Genomic DNA, 20474 nt, shown 5'->3' with positions numbered 1-20474 from the left:
ACAGAAAAGATTCTCTTTCCTAACAGGAAAGAATTTCTTCTTGCATAACCTTAACATTCTCTCTATAAAAGGGGGAGAGCAATTCTTCCCCAGAGACAACATAATATAGAACCTAGACCTAGGGTTTCTCACAAGGAGCAACTTCCTTCTACCATCTCTTCTCCTCTCTTCCCCATGTTCTCTCTCTCCTACCACCATCTTCGGACCTTCGAAGAATAACCAACCGCCAGGAGTCCAAGGTGAAAACATAGGGTACATGTGACATCTCCACAATTAGTCCTGTGTACCTCATTTAACACTGCTTCAGCCTCTGATTTCCCTAGGCATCTCGTCCTTACACCATCTGACTCTCTCTGATATAGTACCCAATTCACAAGCAAAAACTTTGCGATCAGCTTGACATCTTGTGTTCCTATGGTCTGACTTCTTAGCTTTTGGATTATTTCGTATCTCCAATCATCAACCGTTACTTCATGCTCCCCTTCCACCCGATCCTTTAGGGTGAAAATTGATTGTTTGTTGATTGACTGAATGGTGATTTCTATCGGCTCCGGGCTGGCTTGCATCTTGGACCCTAAGGTGGCTAGTGCGTTAGTAAACTTGTTTTTGGCTCTATTCTGATGTTTGAATTCTATGTCCAAGTCATGGATCAACTTCTTGATCAGGGTCCTGTATGGTAAGATGGTTAATTCCTTCGCTGTTGTGCTTCTATCAAGCTGCCCAATCACTAGTTTAGCATCACTTATCACCTTTATCTTTTTTTGCGCAGACTTCTATTGCTTTGATCGGACCAAGGACCAAGGCCTCATATTTGGCTATATTATGTGAACTTGGGAATTAAAGTTTGAAGGAGTAGGTGGAAGTTTGTCCTTCAAGTGAGGTTAAGGTTACTCCAGCACCAGCCGAGGTGCTCGTGCTACTTCCATCAAAGGTTAGAACCCATTCTCTGCTTTCGACTAGGGCAACCATGGGTGCATCTCTAGGAACTTCATCCGATATGGGAAAATCGGTGTTTGGTGGAAAGGTTGCTTGTAGGTCTGCCGTTGCCTGACACTTTATGGCTCTTGGTTGGGTGTATTCTATTGTGTACTCATTGAGCTGCATCATCCACTCGACGAGTCTACCAGGGAGGGGAGGTCTGTCCATGATGAACCTGATTGGTTCATTCCGTGCGATGAGCCCAACTTTTTGCCCTAGGATGTAATGCCTAAACTTTTATGTAGTGAAAACCAGTGCTAGACATTGTTGTTTCATGTGGGAGTAATTTTTCTTGGCTGGTTTGAGAGTCTTACTAAAATAGTATATCGAGAGTTCCACTTCGTCATCGTCGTCTTGCGCCAATAGGCATCCTATGGCTTCTGAGCCTATTGTGATGTATATCCTGAATTCTAGCTCATCTTTGTGCGGTGACATGGTTGGGGCCCATGTGAGGGTTACTTTTAGTTGCTCAAAGGTCTCTTGATGCTCCTGGGTCCATTTAAACTCGACAGACTTCTTGACTAACTTCATTAGTGGTAACGTTGCTTGTGTAAGGCTGGGGATGAATCTGCTTAGGTATGAGACTTTTCCTAGGAATGTTTTTATCTAGGATTCATTGACTGTGGCGGGAGGTCTAGGATGGCTTTAACTTTGCTTTTGTCCGAGAGTATCCCTGTCTGGTCTACTCGGTAGCCTAAAAATTTCCCTGACTATACCTTGAATGCACATTTTAGTGGGTTTAACCTCAGTTTGAATTCTCTACATCGAGTTAAGACCTTCCTCAAGACCTTAGAATGATCCTCTTTCTTCCTTGCTTTGACGTCTATGTCATCCACATAACATTTGATTTCTTTGTGCATCATATCATGGAAGAAGCAAGTCATTGCTCTCTAGTATGTTGCCCTCACATTCTTTAGTCCGAAGGGCATCATCTTGTAGTAAAAGTTTCCTATCAGTGTCCTAAAGGCTGTGTGTGGTGGTGCATCTATAGGATCCATGAAGATCAGATTGTACCTGTTGTAAGCATCTAGGAGGGAGAAGAGTTCATGTCTTGCGGTGGATTTTATTAGTACCTCCATGTTGGGCAAAGGGAATTCATCCTTTGGGCAGGCTTTGTTTAGGTCCCTAAAGTTGACATAGCATCTGCGATGAGGTGGGGTTAGTATTTCGGTGATGTGCTATCTTTAAAGGACTAGATGGGAGGGTACTAAACTTAGCTATCCATTCTTCTTCTTCACTGGGTCTACGTTGGCTAGCCACTAAGGGTGTGCTATAGGTTTGATAAAACCTACTTTCAAGAGCCACTCTATTTACTCTTTGATCTTTAGCGTTACCTTTGGCTTGAAAATCCTTTATGGTTGTTTTACTGACCGGAATTTAGGGTTTATACACAGTGAATGTCTGATGAGATCCAAATCTAGACCTGGTATCTGGTCATAAGACCAGGTGAATACATCTTGGAATTCTATGAGAGAATGCGGGCTAGGCCAGTTTCATGTTTGAATTTTTTTTTTCTTTTTTTTTTTTTGCGATAAGGGTACTTCCTTACCCATTAATAGTGTGATGAGTTTGCCTCTATCTTTGGCTGCTAGCCTAGCGGATATGTATAGAGGCCTTTTGTCTGTTTTGTCGGCTACTAGGTTGGTTTCTTCTAGTGGCTCCTCTACTGTGTCAACGTAATCCGTCATGCACCTGAGGGGGTGCTCTGACTTCATCGTATTATTCCAGAATGTCATCTTTGGACTCCTATCATTGTTCATGTTACTAAATGTTCCATGCTTTTTAGGAATTTTGTGTTCAAATGTTGTACCTTTATGTCATACTTAATGGCGGGACTTTGGTTTGGTGGTAAGATTATTGTGACATCATTTTGCAATGCAGTGAAATGGTGCTGGTTGAAACAATACTTTTGATTTTTTGTTAGAGAGCTACAGTGATTAGATAAATATATGCTCAATTCTGAAAATATTAATAATTGATCATACATTAGGTGCAAGTTATCGGTACTGTTAGACAGTGTATGCCCTTAGCTCCAATCATCTTGATGTACATTATGACATTTATTGTAAATGAATAAAGTACATATTTGATTCATGTTAGTGTAAATGTTGGGCCCGTTAGATGCCCATGGTGATGGACTCAGCAGTTCATTGTATTCAACAGTGAATTCAGCCAGGCCATGTAACAGAGGCTAGGCTGAACCCATGCGGCTGATGTGTAGATCAATGATAAGGTCCCATGCCATACAAAGAGAACCAAGCTAGCCAGCATTAAAAGGAAGTGAGTCTAAAAGCTTAATGGGCCTAAAGCCCATTTCGAACTGGGTTAATTGGATTAATTAATTAGGGGTGAACCTGGGTATGGATCAATAGATGAGGATAAGAGGATTATCCTTATCCACTTAAAGAGTCCAGATCCAAATAGAGATTTGGATCAGGAAACTTCTAATTTGATTAGGAGAGCTGATCTTGATCTACAGATAAGATAAGAGATTATCCTTATCACTTAAAGAGTTTAGATCCCAATCAGATTAGGAGATCATCTCTTTAAGGGTTATATATAAAGAGCAGGGTGGATCTGAAAAAAACAACACAGTTTGACTGTTTCTGTCTCCAGTTTTCTCTCTCTGCTCTTGCCGCCCTACCCTGTTTGATCTTCATTTCTTGGAATTGATTAAGATTTGATCTTGATATTGTTTCTTGCTAGAAGAAATAATTCTAAAGCTGTGCTCACTACCCCATTCGATACTTACTGAAGAATCAAAGGTTCTTGGTGAAGAACTACCTGTTGATCCTTTCTCATCTCAAGCTATTGAAAGAATGGTAGGATCCATCTAATGGACGCCATGAAGGGTGTAAAATGGGTGGGCGAATTTCAAAAAAATTTCCTACCTTCTTCCAGCTGAGAATCATATTCCCTAAATTTAGAATACATTATTCAAGGATTCTACTTGAACCATAACCAAACCAGATGTGAACAAAAGGAAACAGGAAAGATTATACCTGATCCAGAGAAACAATATCTCCCAAAGTTGGTGTTCACGCCCAAAGAAGGAACCAAGATCCGCTCCTGCTGAAGATAACACAGCTGTGGATGGAACGGAACCAACAGGGTGCATCCTACATACTGGATTCTTCGCAAGAATCCTCTGGAAACCTTGAACACCGAATCTTTTGGTCTTTCTTGCAAGACTGTTGACAAGAACTGATTTCTTGACTTCTTGTTGCTACAAAGATCCAATCTTCCAACAGGGAATGACGGCTACTGGAGGAGGAGAAATCTAGGGATGAAGAGAGCAGAACTATCTCTTCTCTCTGGAGTCTGTGAGAGATCAAATCTCAATTCGCAGGAGGTGTCTCTTGCATACAAAACCCTAGTTCGAAATCTGATATTTCTCTTAGGGTTTTTCTCCTCTTTCTTCTTGATTAAGAAACCTCCCAATATTTTGGGAGTTATCCCAATCCCAATCAGTATTTGGGTAGGGGATAATCTCAATCCTATCTACAGATTAAGTTAGTTAACTCCTGATCTTATCAGGAGGTTACCAGATTCAAATCTAATTTGAATTTGGTCTCTTAGAGTGGATAAGGTTAAAGACCCAATCCTTTTACTAACATTAATCTCAGATTCGCCACGTGAATAGGTGATCATATCAGCCCAGTTCGAAATGGGCTTTTGGCCCATTAAGTGTTCAGTGTTTAACTAGTTTCCAATCTGTTGCCCAGTTGAGCTTCTTTGTATGGCATGGGACCCAAGCATTGATCTACACACTAGCCACATGGGTTCGGCCCAACCTTTATTACAAGGCCCAGCCGAATTCACTGAAAGACTCAGTGACCCCCTTGAGCCCATCACATGGACCCTATGGGCCCAACACTTACATTAAGTGGTTCCTGGGCCAAGCCATCTTATAAAAACCCAGGGATTGTGGGCAGGTGCAAGATTAGCCCATCCGGTATTATCCTAAATGGTCTTACACTTAACCTCTCAGCCTTTAATGATCAAGCACTGCCCGACAAGAGAAGACCTCTCTCTCGGCTGCAAGGAACAGTGCCGCACTCTCTACTCACATGGATCCCGGGAATTAAAACCTTTTGCAAATCTTTTTGAAACCGTACATATACATATATATATATATATATTAATTTTGAAAAACGAAATTCCAACGATTGAAATCAACTGCCGGCAGTTTGGTTTCCATCAGAGAGAGTGCATTCCCGATCAGTACCATTGTCCGACAAAGGGGCTGATCCTGTCACTATGACCACTCACTCAGATGAATTCTCAGACTGCCCCAACATGTCTAGATTTTGACCCCCACTAAGGATCTCACTGATTGACACATCAAAGACAGCCCGATCTGACACCTAGTGATGTGTCATAATCGAGTCTAGGGGTTAGGTGTAACTTTCCAGTTTTGCCCATCCGTCTCCATGGTCTAGGGCAATACTGGAAATCTGGTCCGGTTCAAGGGTTCAAGCAATCCCATACTACATGTGCCTTGGGTCTTACCTTGATGGCCAAAACAAGCCATCCCAACACTTGGTGGCACATCAGTATCAGCCTTGGCAGGATAAATCTCCCCAGACTTATCCAATGGATGTGAACATTTAAAACTAACACAAGTTTCTATAAGTGTCCAGTTTTAGGGTCTTACACAGAATTATACCAAACAACATGAATCAAACATGCACTTTAATTTATTTCCACTAAATAACAAAAGTACATCAAATCTGATTGAAGCTAAGGGCATACAAGACTGTCTAACAGCTATGTCATCTTCAGTGGAGGGAGAATTTGGTACACTCTTCGGGTGTGAACACCTGCGTTGGGAGGAGCTTTTGCATGGATTCCGTATCAGGTATACCTCTCCCTAGTCTTGGTTTCGGATTTGGTCTAGTTTGGTTACAAGAACGAACCTTGAAAATGCAATTTTCTAAATTGGGAATACGATTCCCGAATGGGAGTAAGTAAATTTTTGAAAATTTGCCCAACCACCCTACATGGCTCGGCCATCCATATGATGGATCTCCTTGTAAATAATTCTTTTTTTTTTAGACAAATTGTATAGGATTCAATGTGATGTAGTAATAGAAAAAATATGTTTTTTCTATTTTATTTCATCTAGAGATTGCTGGAGTGCGCAATAGAGGAGAAGATTTCACAGAAAGAAGTTCTGCGATCTGGGATTTTGCATATTTTGATTCTGCAATCTGTGATTAATTTTTCTTTGCAGGTTTGCAGGATGTCCAAGATTATCACATTGCGGCCCTCTGATTTCATTTTCTTGATAATTTTGATTATCTGGAATTAATTTATTTTTAGATCATTATTCTTGAATCAAATCTTGAATTGTGCACCAAAACTTGGGCCGATTTGTACCAAATTTGGTCCAAACTGGTTGGACCAAATTCTTGGTTCGATGGGGTTGGTTTTTCTGACCCAAATTCAATTTCAGCTAGAGGGTTGATGGCTCACTTCAAGTTTTAATTCGGCCCACCTCTGTAAAAGCCAGTTTTAATACGTTAAAAATTGCATTAGCCGGAATCAGCATAAATGTTATATGGGCCGAATTCTTCTTTGCTATTCAGCACATATACATAGATAATATTATTTGATAATATTATGGGCTTTGTTGGACTGATGCTAATTTAACCTAATTAATTTAGGGTTTTATAGATGTTTTAGATTGATTGGATCTATTTATTTCATGCATGTGATGTATGGATGTGTGATGTGTTGCGTACATGGCCCATAAGCACTTGGCCCATGTTAATTCGATAGTGGCATTTTTGCACACCATGGCTAAATGCACATCATTGCCATGGTGTCCATAAGATCATTGGATGATCTCCTTGCTTGATGAGCCCCACATCAACTCCCTCCCCAAGAGGAACCATGTGGGACCCTAGCCGTTTTGGGCCGATTAAAATCTTTGAGAAAGTTAGTGGGAGCCACTTGGGTTTGACCTAAATCAGAACTAAGGCATAATATTTCATTCCCTCTAGTGAAATATAAGTGCACGTGATAGGGAGATTCATATGATGAACTCTTTGAAGGCCTTCCATCATTAGCATGAAGATGGGTCCTTCATTAATGAGGAGATGCACCATAAAATTGGGCTACCATTTGCTGTTGGTGTTGGATTATTTCATAAGATGATATGGGCATCATAGACTGATGTGGGAGGGGCCTATCCTAAAATGGAAGCCTCTTTTATGGTGCCTTGGCATTCACAAATATGATTGGTAAGCACTTACTGGGCAGAAAGGTTTAACCTAAAATGGCAATGAACCTTGTCTGATAGAGGCCAAAGGGAAAGCTCATAAGATGAGTGGATATGATCCTTCACAGAAGGTGGTGGGGTTATGCAGTTGAAATAGTTGGCTCCATGCATTGTATGTGGTTTTCCATATTTATAGAGACATACTTCGTAGTCTTTGTCACTAAGATAGGAGGAAAATATCAGAGATGAACAAATGGAAATGGAACATAGATTAAAGACCATTTCTATGTAGATAACATGAATCAAATTAGGTTATGGACTAACATTTGCTTTGCCTTTTTATCAAAAATGGCAAACGGACAATTCGCCAAACTGTTGGACAATAATAAGCTTAAGGGCCCAAACTACACTAGCTGGTTACAAAACCATAGGCTAGTTCTGACATCCAAGAAATTGGATAAAGTTGCTAAGAACCCTGCTCTGGATCATCTGGGTGATAAGGATTATGAGGCCCACAAGAGGGAATATCAATAATGGGAGGAGAAAAACACTCCTGCCTGGTGCTACATCATAGTCTCCTTAGATAACCAGATATAGCGGTAGTTCGATCGGATCAAAGCATCCAAGGATATCTTGGAAAGTCTAAAGACCATGTATGAAGAGCAAAATTGTTCTACTCACCAAAAGGTCTTAAAGTAGTTTATGACCACTCAAATGTCTAAGAACCAACTACTTCATGACCATTGTCCTAAGATGATGGGATACATTAATGAATTGAAGGCTCTTGGATCTAGGCTAGATGTCACCAAAGTTGATGTCATTCTGAACTCTTTGCCTCCTTCCTTCAATCAGTTCATCATGAACTATAATATGAACAAGCTAAATGTTAGCCTTCAAGAATTCAACAATATGTTGTAGAGGGATGAAGAACTGATAAAGAAAGGATGAGCCCATGGCCATGTTTGTTGGAGGTGGCAAAATGGGCAAGAAGAAGAGGAAGGCAAAGAAGAAACCTCAGAAGAAGGTTAGCAAGCCTAAAGTGCAGAAGAAGGACAAGACATCAGATGCCTATCACTTCTGCAAGCAGACCAGCCACTAGAAGAAGAATTGTCCTCAGTACCTGAAGACCAAAAAACAAGGTAATTTCAAATCTTTTGTCATAAAAACCAATATGTTGGTTAATTCTGCATCCTGGTGTATTGACTCCAGGGCTTTTACTCATGCGTGTAACACACTGCAAGGGTTTAAGACAAGCAGAAAACTGAGTGACGTGGAAATGATACTTTACTTGGGGACTTCTGCGAGTGTTGTAGCTACAACTATAGGAACTATAGAATTGTATTTCAGAGAATGAATTATTACATTAAAAGATTGTCTTTATGTTTCAAATTTGAGAAGAAATTTGATTTCTGTTTCAAAATTGTGCATGGATGGTTATTTTATTTTGTTTAGTAATGTGATTACTATTAAATGGAATAACAAATTCATTACTTATGGAGAACTGGAGAACGGTCTCTATGCTCTCTATCCTTCTCTATAAATGAATTTAATCAAAACTACGTCGGATAATAATCCCAAGAAAAGAACTCATGATACAGTTAATTCCACGTGCCTATGGCATTTTTGACTTTGCCACATTAACATAGATCGTATCACAAGGTTGGTAAAGGATGGTCCTTTGGATTTTCTAAATATAGAAGATCTTCGAACCTGTGAATCTTTCCTTCAAGGTAAGATGACAAAACAACCATTTATCGGTATGCCTGAAAGATCAACAGGCACGCTTGACCTTATACATATTGATGTATGTAGTCCCATGAATGTTAGGACACGTATGCAGTATGTTTATTTTATAACATTTACCAATGATCATTCACGATATGGTTAGGTGTACCTAATGAGACATAAGTCTGAATCCTTTGAAAAGTTCAAAGAATTCAGACAAGAGGTCGAGAAACAATTGGGGAGACACATTAAGGCGCTTCGATCAGATCGATGAGCGAATATCTTTCTAGCAAATTCAGGGACTACTAAAAGGAAGATGAGATAGTATCACCACTGGCTCCTCCTACTACACCACAGTTAAATGGTGTGTTAGAGAGGAGGAACCGTACTTTATTGGATATGGCCCGATCACTTCTCGTCCACTCGGAATTACCTACATCCTTTTAGAGATATGCATTAGAGATTGCGATGTACATGCTGAATTGGGTTCCAACCAAATCCATTCTGAAGACTCCTTATGAGCTTTGGACCGGTAAGAAACCAAGTGTAAGATACTTGAAGATTTGGGGTTGTCCAGCACATGTTAAAAGAATAATTACTAACAAATTAGAATCTAAAACAAGCCATTGCCTATCTATAGGTTACCCTAAAGGCTCTATAGGGTATTTATTCTATGATCTAGGAGAGTAGAAAGTGTTATGTAGTCGAAATGCCCATTCCTTGGAAGAAAATTACATCCTGAATAGTCATCGTCAGAAAGTTGTTCTTGATGAGGAGAGATCATGGGTAGTGGGAGATGTCACACAAGTTCTAGACAATAACCAATGTAGGAGATCTACCTAGGTATCCAGGCCTCTAGTTCGTTATGGCTATGACCAAGAAAGTTAATTGGGGGAAGCCACGACTAGTAAGGAGGATCCTGTGACTTGTACGAAAGCTATATTGGACATAAATTCCTTGAAGTAGATAGTTACCATGAGAGCTGAGGTAGACTCAATGGAGGCCAATGGAGTCTAGACTCTAGTAGATCCACCCCTTGGGGTAAAAGCAATTGGTTGCAAATGGATCTATAAGTGGATGAAGGGCCCCGATGGTAAGGTTGAGACCTACAAGGCTTATCTTGAGGCAAATGAGTACACTTAGAAAGAGAGAATCATCTATAAGGAAACCTTTATACCCATGACCATGCTTAAATCCATTAGGTCCTGCTAGCTGTAGCAATGTACCATGATTATGAGATTTGGCAAATGGATGTCAAACAAGTTGCAAATGGATCTATAAGTGGATGAAGGGCCCCGATGGTAAGGTTGAGACCTACAAGGCTTATCTTGTGGCGAAAGAGTACACTTAGAAAGAGAGAATCATCTATAAGGAAACCTTTATACCCATGACCATGCTTAAATCCATTAGGATCCTGCTAGCTGTAGCAATGTACCATGATTATGAGATTTGACAAATGGATGTCAAACAACATTCTTGAATGGAGATCTTACTAAAGATATCAATATGCAGCAACCACAAGGTTTCATAGTTGCAGGTGAGGAACACATGGTATGTAAACTTAATCGATCCATATATGAACTTAAGCAAACTTCTAGTAGCTAGAACATCCGGTTTGACTCTACTGTCAAACAGTTTGATTTTGAGCATAATTCGGATGAACCCTATGTTTATAGGAAGACCAGTGGGGATAAGGTTACATTCATGGTGTTGGACAGTTATACCCATAGCTCCAATCAGATTGATGTACCTTTTGACATTTATTCTAAATGAATAAAGTACATAATTGATTTATGTCATTGTGGTGTTTTCTATGTTTTTACCCATAAACTAGACACTCATGAGACTCTTGTTAGTTTAGAATCTTCATAGCCATTGGATAGATCTGTGGAGATTTTTCCTGCCAAGGCTGACACTGATGTGCCGCCAAGTTGGTTGGGGTGGCTTGCCTCAGCTACTAGGGTGAGACCTGAGGTACATGTAGTATGGGTTTTCTTGAAACCCTGAACCCGACCATTTTCAGTATTGCCCTAGATCTTTGAGATAAATGGAAAAAAGTGGAATGTTACACCTGACCCCTAGACTCGATTGTGGTACTGCACTAAGTGTCGAATTGTGTTGTCTTTGATATGCCAATCAGTGAGATGCTTAGAGGGGGTCAAAACCCTAGGTATGTTGGGGCAGTTTGAGAATTCACCTAAGTGGGTGATCATAGTGACAGAATCAACCCCTTTGTCGGACAAAGTGAATGATTGGGTAATGCACTCTCTCTGATGGAAACCTAAACTATCGGCAGTTGATTTCAAATGTTGAGATTTGTTTCAGCAAAATATATATTTATGTAGATATATATATTATGGTTTCAAAATATTTGCAAAAAGGTTTTAATTCCCCAGATCCACGTGAGTGGAGAGTGCAGCACTGCACCTTGCAGCCGAGGGAGAGGTCCTCTCTTGTCGGGTAGTGTTTGATCATTATGGGTTGAGAAGTTAAGTGTAAGACCATTGAGGGTAATGCCTGATGGGCTAATGTTGCATTTTCCCACAGTTCTTAGATTTTCATAAGGTGGTTGGGTTCAAGAACCATTTAGTGTAAATGTTGGGCTCATTGAGAGCCCATGGTGATGGACTCAGGGGTTCACTGTGACATACAGTGAATTCGGCCAGGCCTTGTAACAAAGACTAGGATTAGTCCATGTGTCTGATGTGTAGATCAATATTAGGGTCCCACGCCATACAAAGAGAGCCAACTGGGCCAGTAAATTAAATAGTAAGTAAGCACATAAGCTTAATGGGCTTAAGGCCCAATTCAAACTAGGCTTAAGGTAGTTAAATTAAAAGGGGGCGAATTTAGCTTTTAAGCTGATTAAGATTAGCTGAAGGATAAGAGAAGTCTTATCCATTTAAGAGTTCAAATCCAAATATCAGATTTGGATTAGGAAACTCTCTCCTAATTAGATTAGGAGGCTGATCCAAAGAAGGCTATAAATAAGGGGGCGAATTCCTCAGATTTACGCAACAACAAACTGCAGAATTCTTTCCCAGTTCTTGCTGCCCCTACCTAGTTTGATCTGCACTTGTGAATCTGATCAAGAAGATTTCTTGATATTTTTTCTTGGTTGAATAAGCAATATGAAGTCGTGCTCACCAGCCCTTGCTCGTTTCTTGCTGAAGAATTCAGGTTCTTGCTGAAGAACCATCCTACTGATCCTACTTCACTACACACTATGTCATCTTTAGTGGAGGTGGGTTTTGGTCTTATCTTTGGGCATGAACATATACATTGGGAGTTACTTCTACTTCGTGTCAAGTACATCCCTATTTGTTTCAAATCTGGTCTGGTTTTGGATTCAAGAACGAACCTTGAAAATTTAGTTTTCTAAATTAGGGAATACGATTCCCGGATGAGAGAGAATGAAAATTTTGAAAATTTTCCCAACCTTCCTGTAGGGTTCGGCCATCCATATGATGGATCTCCCATCCCTTCAGTGGTATCAGAGCCAGGTTCACATTCTTGAACCAAATCAGACTTGATTGAAACCTGTGCAAATAGGTAGAATTGTTCTACCCTATTTGTGCAAATTATAGTTTCTCTAGGAATTGGTTATGAGATTTTGGGCGAATGATCTGAAAATTAAATCTTTATTTATCTACAATATTTATAGAATTATTCTATTTATATTTCTTGGATTATGGGCCGCTTGTATGGTGGAGATTGAAATCTTTTATTGGCGTAATGAATCTGTGTAACTACTGCATTCTATTCATTCTTGGTTTGTAAATAATTTTCTTTTTTATTTTTAGATAGAATGTATAGGATTTGATTCTGATTAAAATAATAGATAAATTAGGATTTTTTTCTATTTTATTTCATTAGAAGAAGAAGCTGGTTCATGTGGAGGAGAAGGCACTTGCACAGATGAGAAATCTACAATATGCAATTTGCAGAAATCAAATCTGCAAGCTGCGACTAATCATTTTCTTATAGGTTTGGATCCACATTAACAACCCACTATTTTGTTTATTTTCTGATTATTGATCGACATTAATCAGCCATATTTAATTGTAGATCATCTTCTTGAATTGGATCTTGAATTAAACACCAAACCCTAGACCCATTCGACCCAGATTGGACCAAACTGGTTGGACCAAACCTGTGGTTCAATGGGGGCTGTTCTCAGCCCTAAAATTTCCTTAGTGGGCCAAGGGTTTGGTGGCTAATTGCAAGATGCAATTTGTACCACTTCTGTGAAACCCATTTTTTATTTTTTAAAACAACTTTAGCCTAATTCAGCATAAATGCTATATGGGCTGAATTGCTCTTTGCAGTTTAGCCCATATACCTAGATATTATTATTTGATGATATTATGGGCTTTAAATGGGCTGAAAAGGTTTTAAATTTTAATTATGGGTTTTATAGTTATTTAATTGATTGGATCAATTAAACTAAAATGGTTATGAGCCTTGTCTGATAGAGGCCAAAGGGAAAGCTCATATGATGAGTGGATGAGATCCTTCATAGAAGGTGGTGGGGTTTTACAGCTGAAATAGTTGGCTCCATGCACCCCATGTGGTTTCTCACATTTCTAGAGGCACAACTGTCTCTATCACTGAGATTGGAGGGAATCTCAGAGATGCCCAAAATGGAAATGGAACATAAATTAAAAGCCCTTTCTATGTGATGACGTGAATCAATTAGGTTGTGGACTTATAAATCTCCCTTGCCTTTACTAGAAATGGCAAACGGAAACTTCACCAAGTTGTTGGGTGATAACAAACTCAAGGGCCCTAATTATGCTAACTGGTTACGAAACCTTATGCTAGTTCTGACGTCCAAGAAATTGGACAAAATTGCTAAGAACCCTACTCTTAATCATCCAGGTGACAGGGCTTCTAAGGCCCGAAGGAGACAGTATCAAGAATGGGAAGAGAAAAATTCTGTTGCTCGGTATTATATTATAGCCTCTTTAGACAATCCGATACAGTGACAATTCGATAAGATCAAAGTGTCAAAGGATATATTGAATAGTCTGAAGACTATGTATGAAGAGAAGAATCATTCTACTTGATAGAAGGTCTTAAATTTGTTTATGACTGCACAAATGACCGAGAACCAACAGGTTCATGACCATTGTCTAAAGATGATGGGCTATACCAACAAACTGGAGACTCTCTGGTCAGGGCTAGATCATGACACCAAAATTGATGTTGTTCTCAATTCCTCACCTTCATCCTTCAATCAGTTTATCATGAATTACAACAATAATAAGCTAAATGTTAGCCATCAGGAACTCAACAATTTGTTGCAGAGGGCTGAAGAACTGATTAATAAGGATAAGCCAATAGTCATGCTTGTTGAAGGTGGCAAATCGGGCAAGAAAAGGTGGAAGGCAAAAAGGAAGGTTAAGAAGAAGGGTAGCAAAGCCAAAAACCAAAAGAAACACAAGGCATCAGATGCCTGTCACTTCTACAAGCAGACCGACCACTAGAAGAGGAATTATCCTCAATACCTGGAGACTAAGAAACAAGGTATGTTCGATTCTTTCATCATAGAGATCAATCTGTTGGTCACTTCAGCCTCTTGGTGTATTGACTCTAGGGCTTCTACTCATGCATGTAACTCATTGCAGGGGTTCAAGATAAACAGAAGACTGAGTGATGGAGAAGTGACACTTTACTTGGGGACTTCTGCAACTGTTGCAGCTGTTAGACAGTTGTATGCCCTTAGCTCCAATCAGATTGATGTATTTATGACATTTATTGTAAATGAATAAAGTACATATTTAATTCATGTTCATGTGGTGTGTTTCTATGCAATATCCTTAAATTGGACACTTAATGAGACTCGTGTTAGTTTAGAATGTTCACAGCCGTTGGATAAGTTTGGGGAGATTTATCCTGCTAAGGCTGACACTGGTGTGCTGCCAAGTGTTGGGGTGGCCTGTCTCAGCTACCAGGGTGAGACCCGAAGCACATGTAGTGTAGGTTTATTTGAAACCCTGAATCGGATCAGATTTTCAGTATTGCCCTGGACCTTGGAGAATAGTGGGCAAAACTGGAAAGTTACACCTGACCCCTAGACTCGATTGTGATACTGCCCAAGGTGTTAGATTGGGTTGTCTTTGATATGCCAATCAGTGAGATCCTTAGAAGGGATCAAAACCTAGGTATGTTGGGACAGTCCAAGAATTCATTTGAGTGGGTGATCATAGTGACAGGATCAGCCCCTTTGTCGGACAAAGGTAATGATCAGGGATGCACTCTTCCTGATGGAAACCAAGACTATCGGCAACCGATTTCAATCGTTGAGATTTGTATTGCAAAATATATTTTATATACGGATATAAAAATATATATGTTACGGCTTCAAATTGTTTGCAAATGGTTTTAATTCCCAGGATCGATGTGAGTAGAGAGTGCAACACTATTCCTTGCAGCCGAGGGAGAGGTCCTCTCTTGTCGGGCAGTGTATGATCATTAAGGGCTGAGAGGTTAAGTGTAAGACCATTGAGGGTAATGCCTGATGGGCTAATCTTGCATCTGCCCATAGTCCCTGGGTGTTACAAGGTGGCTTGGCCTAGGGACCACTTAGTGTAAGTGTTGGGCCCATAGAGTCCATGTGATGGGCTCAGCGGGATCAGTGGGCTTTCAAGTGAATTCGGATAGGATTTTTAACAAAGGCTGGGCTGAACCCTTGTGGCTGATGTGTAGATCAATGCTTGGGTCCCATGCCATACAAGGAAGCCCAATTGGGGAGCAGTTCGGAAGGCTAAGTGAGCACATATACTTATTGGGCCTAAAGCCCATTTCGAACTGAGCTGATTTGATCAGTTAAAGAAGGGGCAAATTTGAGATTAGATTAGTAGATAGGATAGGGTCCTAACCCTATCCACTTAGAGAGTCCAAATCTGAATACAGATTTAGATCTGCAACCTCCTAATAAGATTAGGAGAGGGCTGATCTAATCTGTAGATAAGGTAAGGGTATATTCTTATATCTTAAAGGGAATTCAAATCCAAATATGATTTGGATCAGAAACTCCTAATGGGATTAGGAGCTGATCCCTTTAAGGTTATAAAAGGAAAAGGGGGCAGCAGCTTTTAGAAGATCATCACATTCTCAAATTTAGAGAGAGAACATAGCACCCAGTAAGACTGTGCTATTTTCTCCATGCCGCCTCCTTCCTGCCGCCGCCATAACTTCCAGTTCAAACTCCTCTTTCTAGCAGGAATGATCAAGATTGGATCTTGATATCAGCCTTTGGAGAAAGGATGATCTGAAGTTGTGCTCACAGCCTCTAGCAAATTCTTGTGAAGGATTCGATTTATTGGACGAATATTGTTGATTCTGCTCTATCCTACATTGCACCATCTTTAGTGGGAGCAGTTTTCGGTTCCTTCCTAGGGCGTGAACACCTCCATTGGGAGATACTATTTCTCCATATTAGGTTTATCCCTCTCCTAGTTCTGGTTTCAGATCTGGTTCGGTTTATGGTTCAAGATTGATCCTTGAAAATGCAGATTTTCTAAAACAGGGAATGTGATTCCCAGATGAGGGGAGAGGAAATTTTTGAAATTTCGCCCAACCTACCTATAGGGTTTGTCCATCCATATGATGGATCTCAAATCCCTTCACTGGTATCAGAGCTAGGTTCAAGTCTTGAACCGAATTAATGCAGATCTGAACCTGCGCAAATGGGCAGAAGGCGTTCTACCCGATTTGTACAGATTAGGGTTTTTTTTGGAAAATTGTTTCCCAGATAGAAGGAAAATGGTCTGAAATTAAATTTTATAAATCCAAATTTTATTTAGAATTGTTCTTTATAATTTTCTTGATTTATGGGTTGTTCGTACAACTAGAGATCGAAATCTTGATTGGCGCAGAAAATTGCGATTTTGCAGTTTCTTGATTTATTTATTATATTTGGTTTGTAAAATATATATTTTTTTATTTTTTAGACTGAATGTATAGGATTCAATCTGATGTAATATTAATAAAATTTTAGGGTTTCTATTTTATTATTTTTTGGATTGAAGAAAGCGGCGTAGGAAGGAGATTTCGTAGATGGGAATATTTACTATCTGCAATTTGCAGTTTATGAAACTGCATTCTGTGATCTAACCTCTGTTTTGTAGGATGTGATGTGTGAACAACCCTCTTTGACTGATTCTTGTTTTTCTTTAATCAGTATTTAATTTCAGATCATTTTCTTGGATTAAATCTTTAATTAAAGATCAAACCCAAGACCCATTCGAACCTGATTGGTCCAAACTGGTTGGACCGAATCTAAGGTTTGATGGAGGCTGATTGTCAGTCCTAATTTTCCACTGATGGGCATAAGGATTTATAATTAATTAAGAATTTAATTCGGCCCAACCTGTAAGGCCCAATTTTAAATTTTTAAAACTACTAAAAGCCCACTTTTGTAGGAAAGCTATATGGGCCGAACTACTTAACCCTAATTTGGCCCATATACCTAGATAATGTTAATTGTTAATGTTATGGATTAAAATGGGATTTATTTATGGGCTTTATAGATATTTAATTGATTGGATCAATTTATCCCTCCATGTGATGTATGGATGTGTGATGTGCAATGTTCATGGGCCATAAGTGCTTGGCCCATGTAGATACGACACTGGCTCTTGCGCACACCATGGCTGAATGCACATCATTGCCATGGTGTCCCTAAAGATCATTGGATGATCTCCCTCATTGGTGGGCCCCACACTTCCTGAAGAGGATACATGTGGAACCCTAGCCGATTAGGACCCACAGAAATCTGGCTTTATGAAAGTCAGTGGAAGCCACTCTGGTTTTACCTAAATTAAGCTAGGGCGTAATTTTTGTTCCCTCCAGCAATATGAGTGCATGTGATAGGGAGATTCATACGATGAACTCTCTAAAGGCCTTCCATCATTAGCATGAAGATGGGTCCTTCAGTAATGAGGAAACGCACCAGAAAATGGGCTATCCATTTGCTGTTGGATTTGTTTGAGTGTTTCATAAGATGATAGGGGCGTCATAGGCCGATATGGGAGGGGCTTCACTAGAAAATGGGAACTCTCTCATGGTACCTTGGTGTTCACGAATATGATGGGTGAGCACTCACTGGACAGAAAGGTTTAACCTAAAATGGCTCAGAACCTTGTCTAATAGAGGCCAAAGGGAAAGTTCATATGATGAGTGGATATGATCCTTCACAGAAAGGTGGTGGGGTTTTACAGTTGAACTCTCTCCATGCACCCTATGTGATTTCCCACATTTCCAGAGACAAGTCACTGTCTCCGTCCCTGAGATAGGAGGGAAATCTCAGAAATGAACAAATGGGAATGGAACATAGATTAAAAGCCATATCTATGTATTGAACATGAATCAAATTAGGTTATGGACTAATGTTGCTCTTTTATCAGAAAATGGCAAACACACAATTTGCAAAGCCTCATGACGACAACAAGCTTAAGGGCCCAAACTATGCCAACTGGTACCGTGACCTTATGCTGGTCTTGACCTCTAAAAAGTTGGATAAGGTGGCTAAGACTCCTGCCCCGGATTGTCCGGGAGATAAGGCTTCTAAGGCCCAGAGAAGAGAATACCAAGAATGGGAGGAGAAAAACTCCCTTGCCTGCTGCTATATCATTGCCTCGTTGGATAATCCAATACAGAGGCAATTCGATCAGGTCAAACTTGCCAAGGACATATTGGATAGTCTCAAGACAATGTATGAAGAGCAGAACCGCTCTACTCGATAGAAGGTCTTGAAGTAGTTCATGACCATGTAGATGTCCAAGGGCCAACAAGTTCACGACCATTGTCTTCGGATGATAGGTTATATTAACCAACTAGAGGCTCTTGGATCCGGGCTGGATCTGGTAACCCAGATAGATGCTATTCTCAACTCTTTGCCTCATTCCTTCAATCAATTCATCATGAATTATAACATGAACAAGCTGAATGTTAGCTTGCAGGAACTCAGCAATAAGTTGTAGAGGGCCAAAGAATTGATTAAGAAGGATGAGCCCATTGCCATGCTTGTTGAAGCAGTCAAATTAGGCAAGAAGAGGAGGGCAAAGAGAAAGCCCCAAAAGAAGGCCACCAAACTCAAAAAGCAGAGGAAAGATAAGGCATCAGATGCTTGTCATTTTTGCAAGCAGATCGGCCACTGGAAGAGGAACTGTCCTCAATACCAGGAATCCAAGAAAGCTAATCTTGAATCTTGTTTCATGGAAACCAATTTGTTGGTAGATTCTGCGTCCTGGTGTATTGACTCTGGGGCTTTAACTTATGCATGCAACACACTGTAGGGGTTCAACGTAAGCATACGGCTGAGTGAAGGAGAAGTAACGCTTTACCTGGGGACTTCTACAAGTGTTGCAACTGTGGCCATAGGAATGGTAGATTTAATTTTTAGAAAATGAATAATTGTACTTAAAGATTGCCTTTATGTACAGAATTTAAGAAGAAATTTGATTTATGTCTCGAAACTGTGTGCTGATGGTTATTTTGTCTTCTTTAGTTATACAATTACTATTAAAAGAAACAATAGATTCATCGCATATGGGGAATTGGAGAACGGTCTCTATGTTCTACATCCTTTGATAGCTATAAATATAACCCTAGCAAGTGTACTAGTTATCAAGTAGTATAAAAATATTGTTCCCATGGGGATTTAACAAAATAAATATTAGAACCACAGTCTTCCCTAATTATGTGGACAATCAAAATTCAGATTTGAGCAAAAACTACTAAAAATAAAAACTAAAAAACGAAAATAGAAGCAAGGGTGATCACTAACCGAAAATGCAATGGATGAAATCACTAAGGCTTTTGGTCCACCTAAACAAAGTAATGAATGTTAATAGATTCAATTAACCAAGATTACTTGTCATTCCCATAAGCTGAGGTCTTTCCAATTTTATTTAATATTCTCTCTTGAGATATACTAAAACCATGCCCATCAGGTAACCCTTCGATCTCTCGAGTAGAGCTCTCAAGATGGAAGTGCATTAAATCCAAGGAAAACCATTAAATTCAGATGAATCATGTATATATATCTCTATATACCATTCAATTCACACTATGAACTATTCAGTCGATTATGTGAATTCCTCTCTTGATTCATTCACATAACCCAAATCAATTAAGAGGTGGCCAAGCTCTTAATTGCATTAAGCACAATAATTCATAAACTATATGGAAATCACAATCCTATATAAATCATAAAGATAAAAATATATTCATTAACCTGTATAGGCTTTCCACAGCCCTAGCATGAAACAAATCAGTTCATGATAAAAGAATTAAAGCAAACAAAGGGAAAGAAAGAACTCTTGAATTCGCCCATGGTGCTGAGATCTCCTCTTCTTGTCGCCACCTTCTTCTTGAGGTTTCTTGAATTCTTGATCACCTTCCCCAAGTTTCTTGATTTGCTTTCTCCTTTCTTGATTGATTGCTCCTTTGCTTCATGATTCAATCCAGAGATTGAGTGATGATTAAATCTGGTCTACCCCCCCCCTTTATATAGCTTAAAGGGGAGGGGGTGGTC

The sequence above is a fragment of the Nelumbo lutea genome, chromosome 4 (genome assembly GCF_056320005.1).
Source record: "Nelumbo lutea isolate HS-2025 chromosome 4, American lotus-T2T, whole genome shotgun sequence".
Classification (NCBI taxonomy): Eukaryota; Viridiplantae; Streptophyta; class Magnoliopsida; order Proteales; family Nelumbonaceae; genus Nelumbo; species Nelumbo lutea.
Note: the sequence above shows the minus strand (reverse complement) of the source record.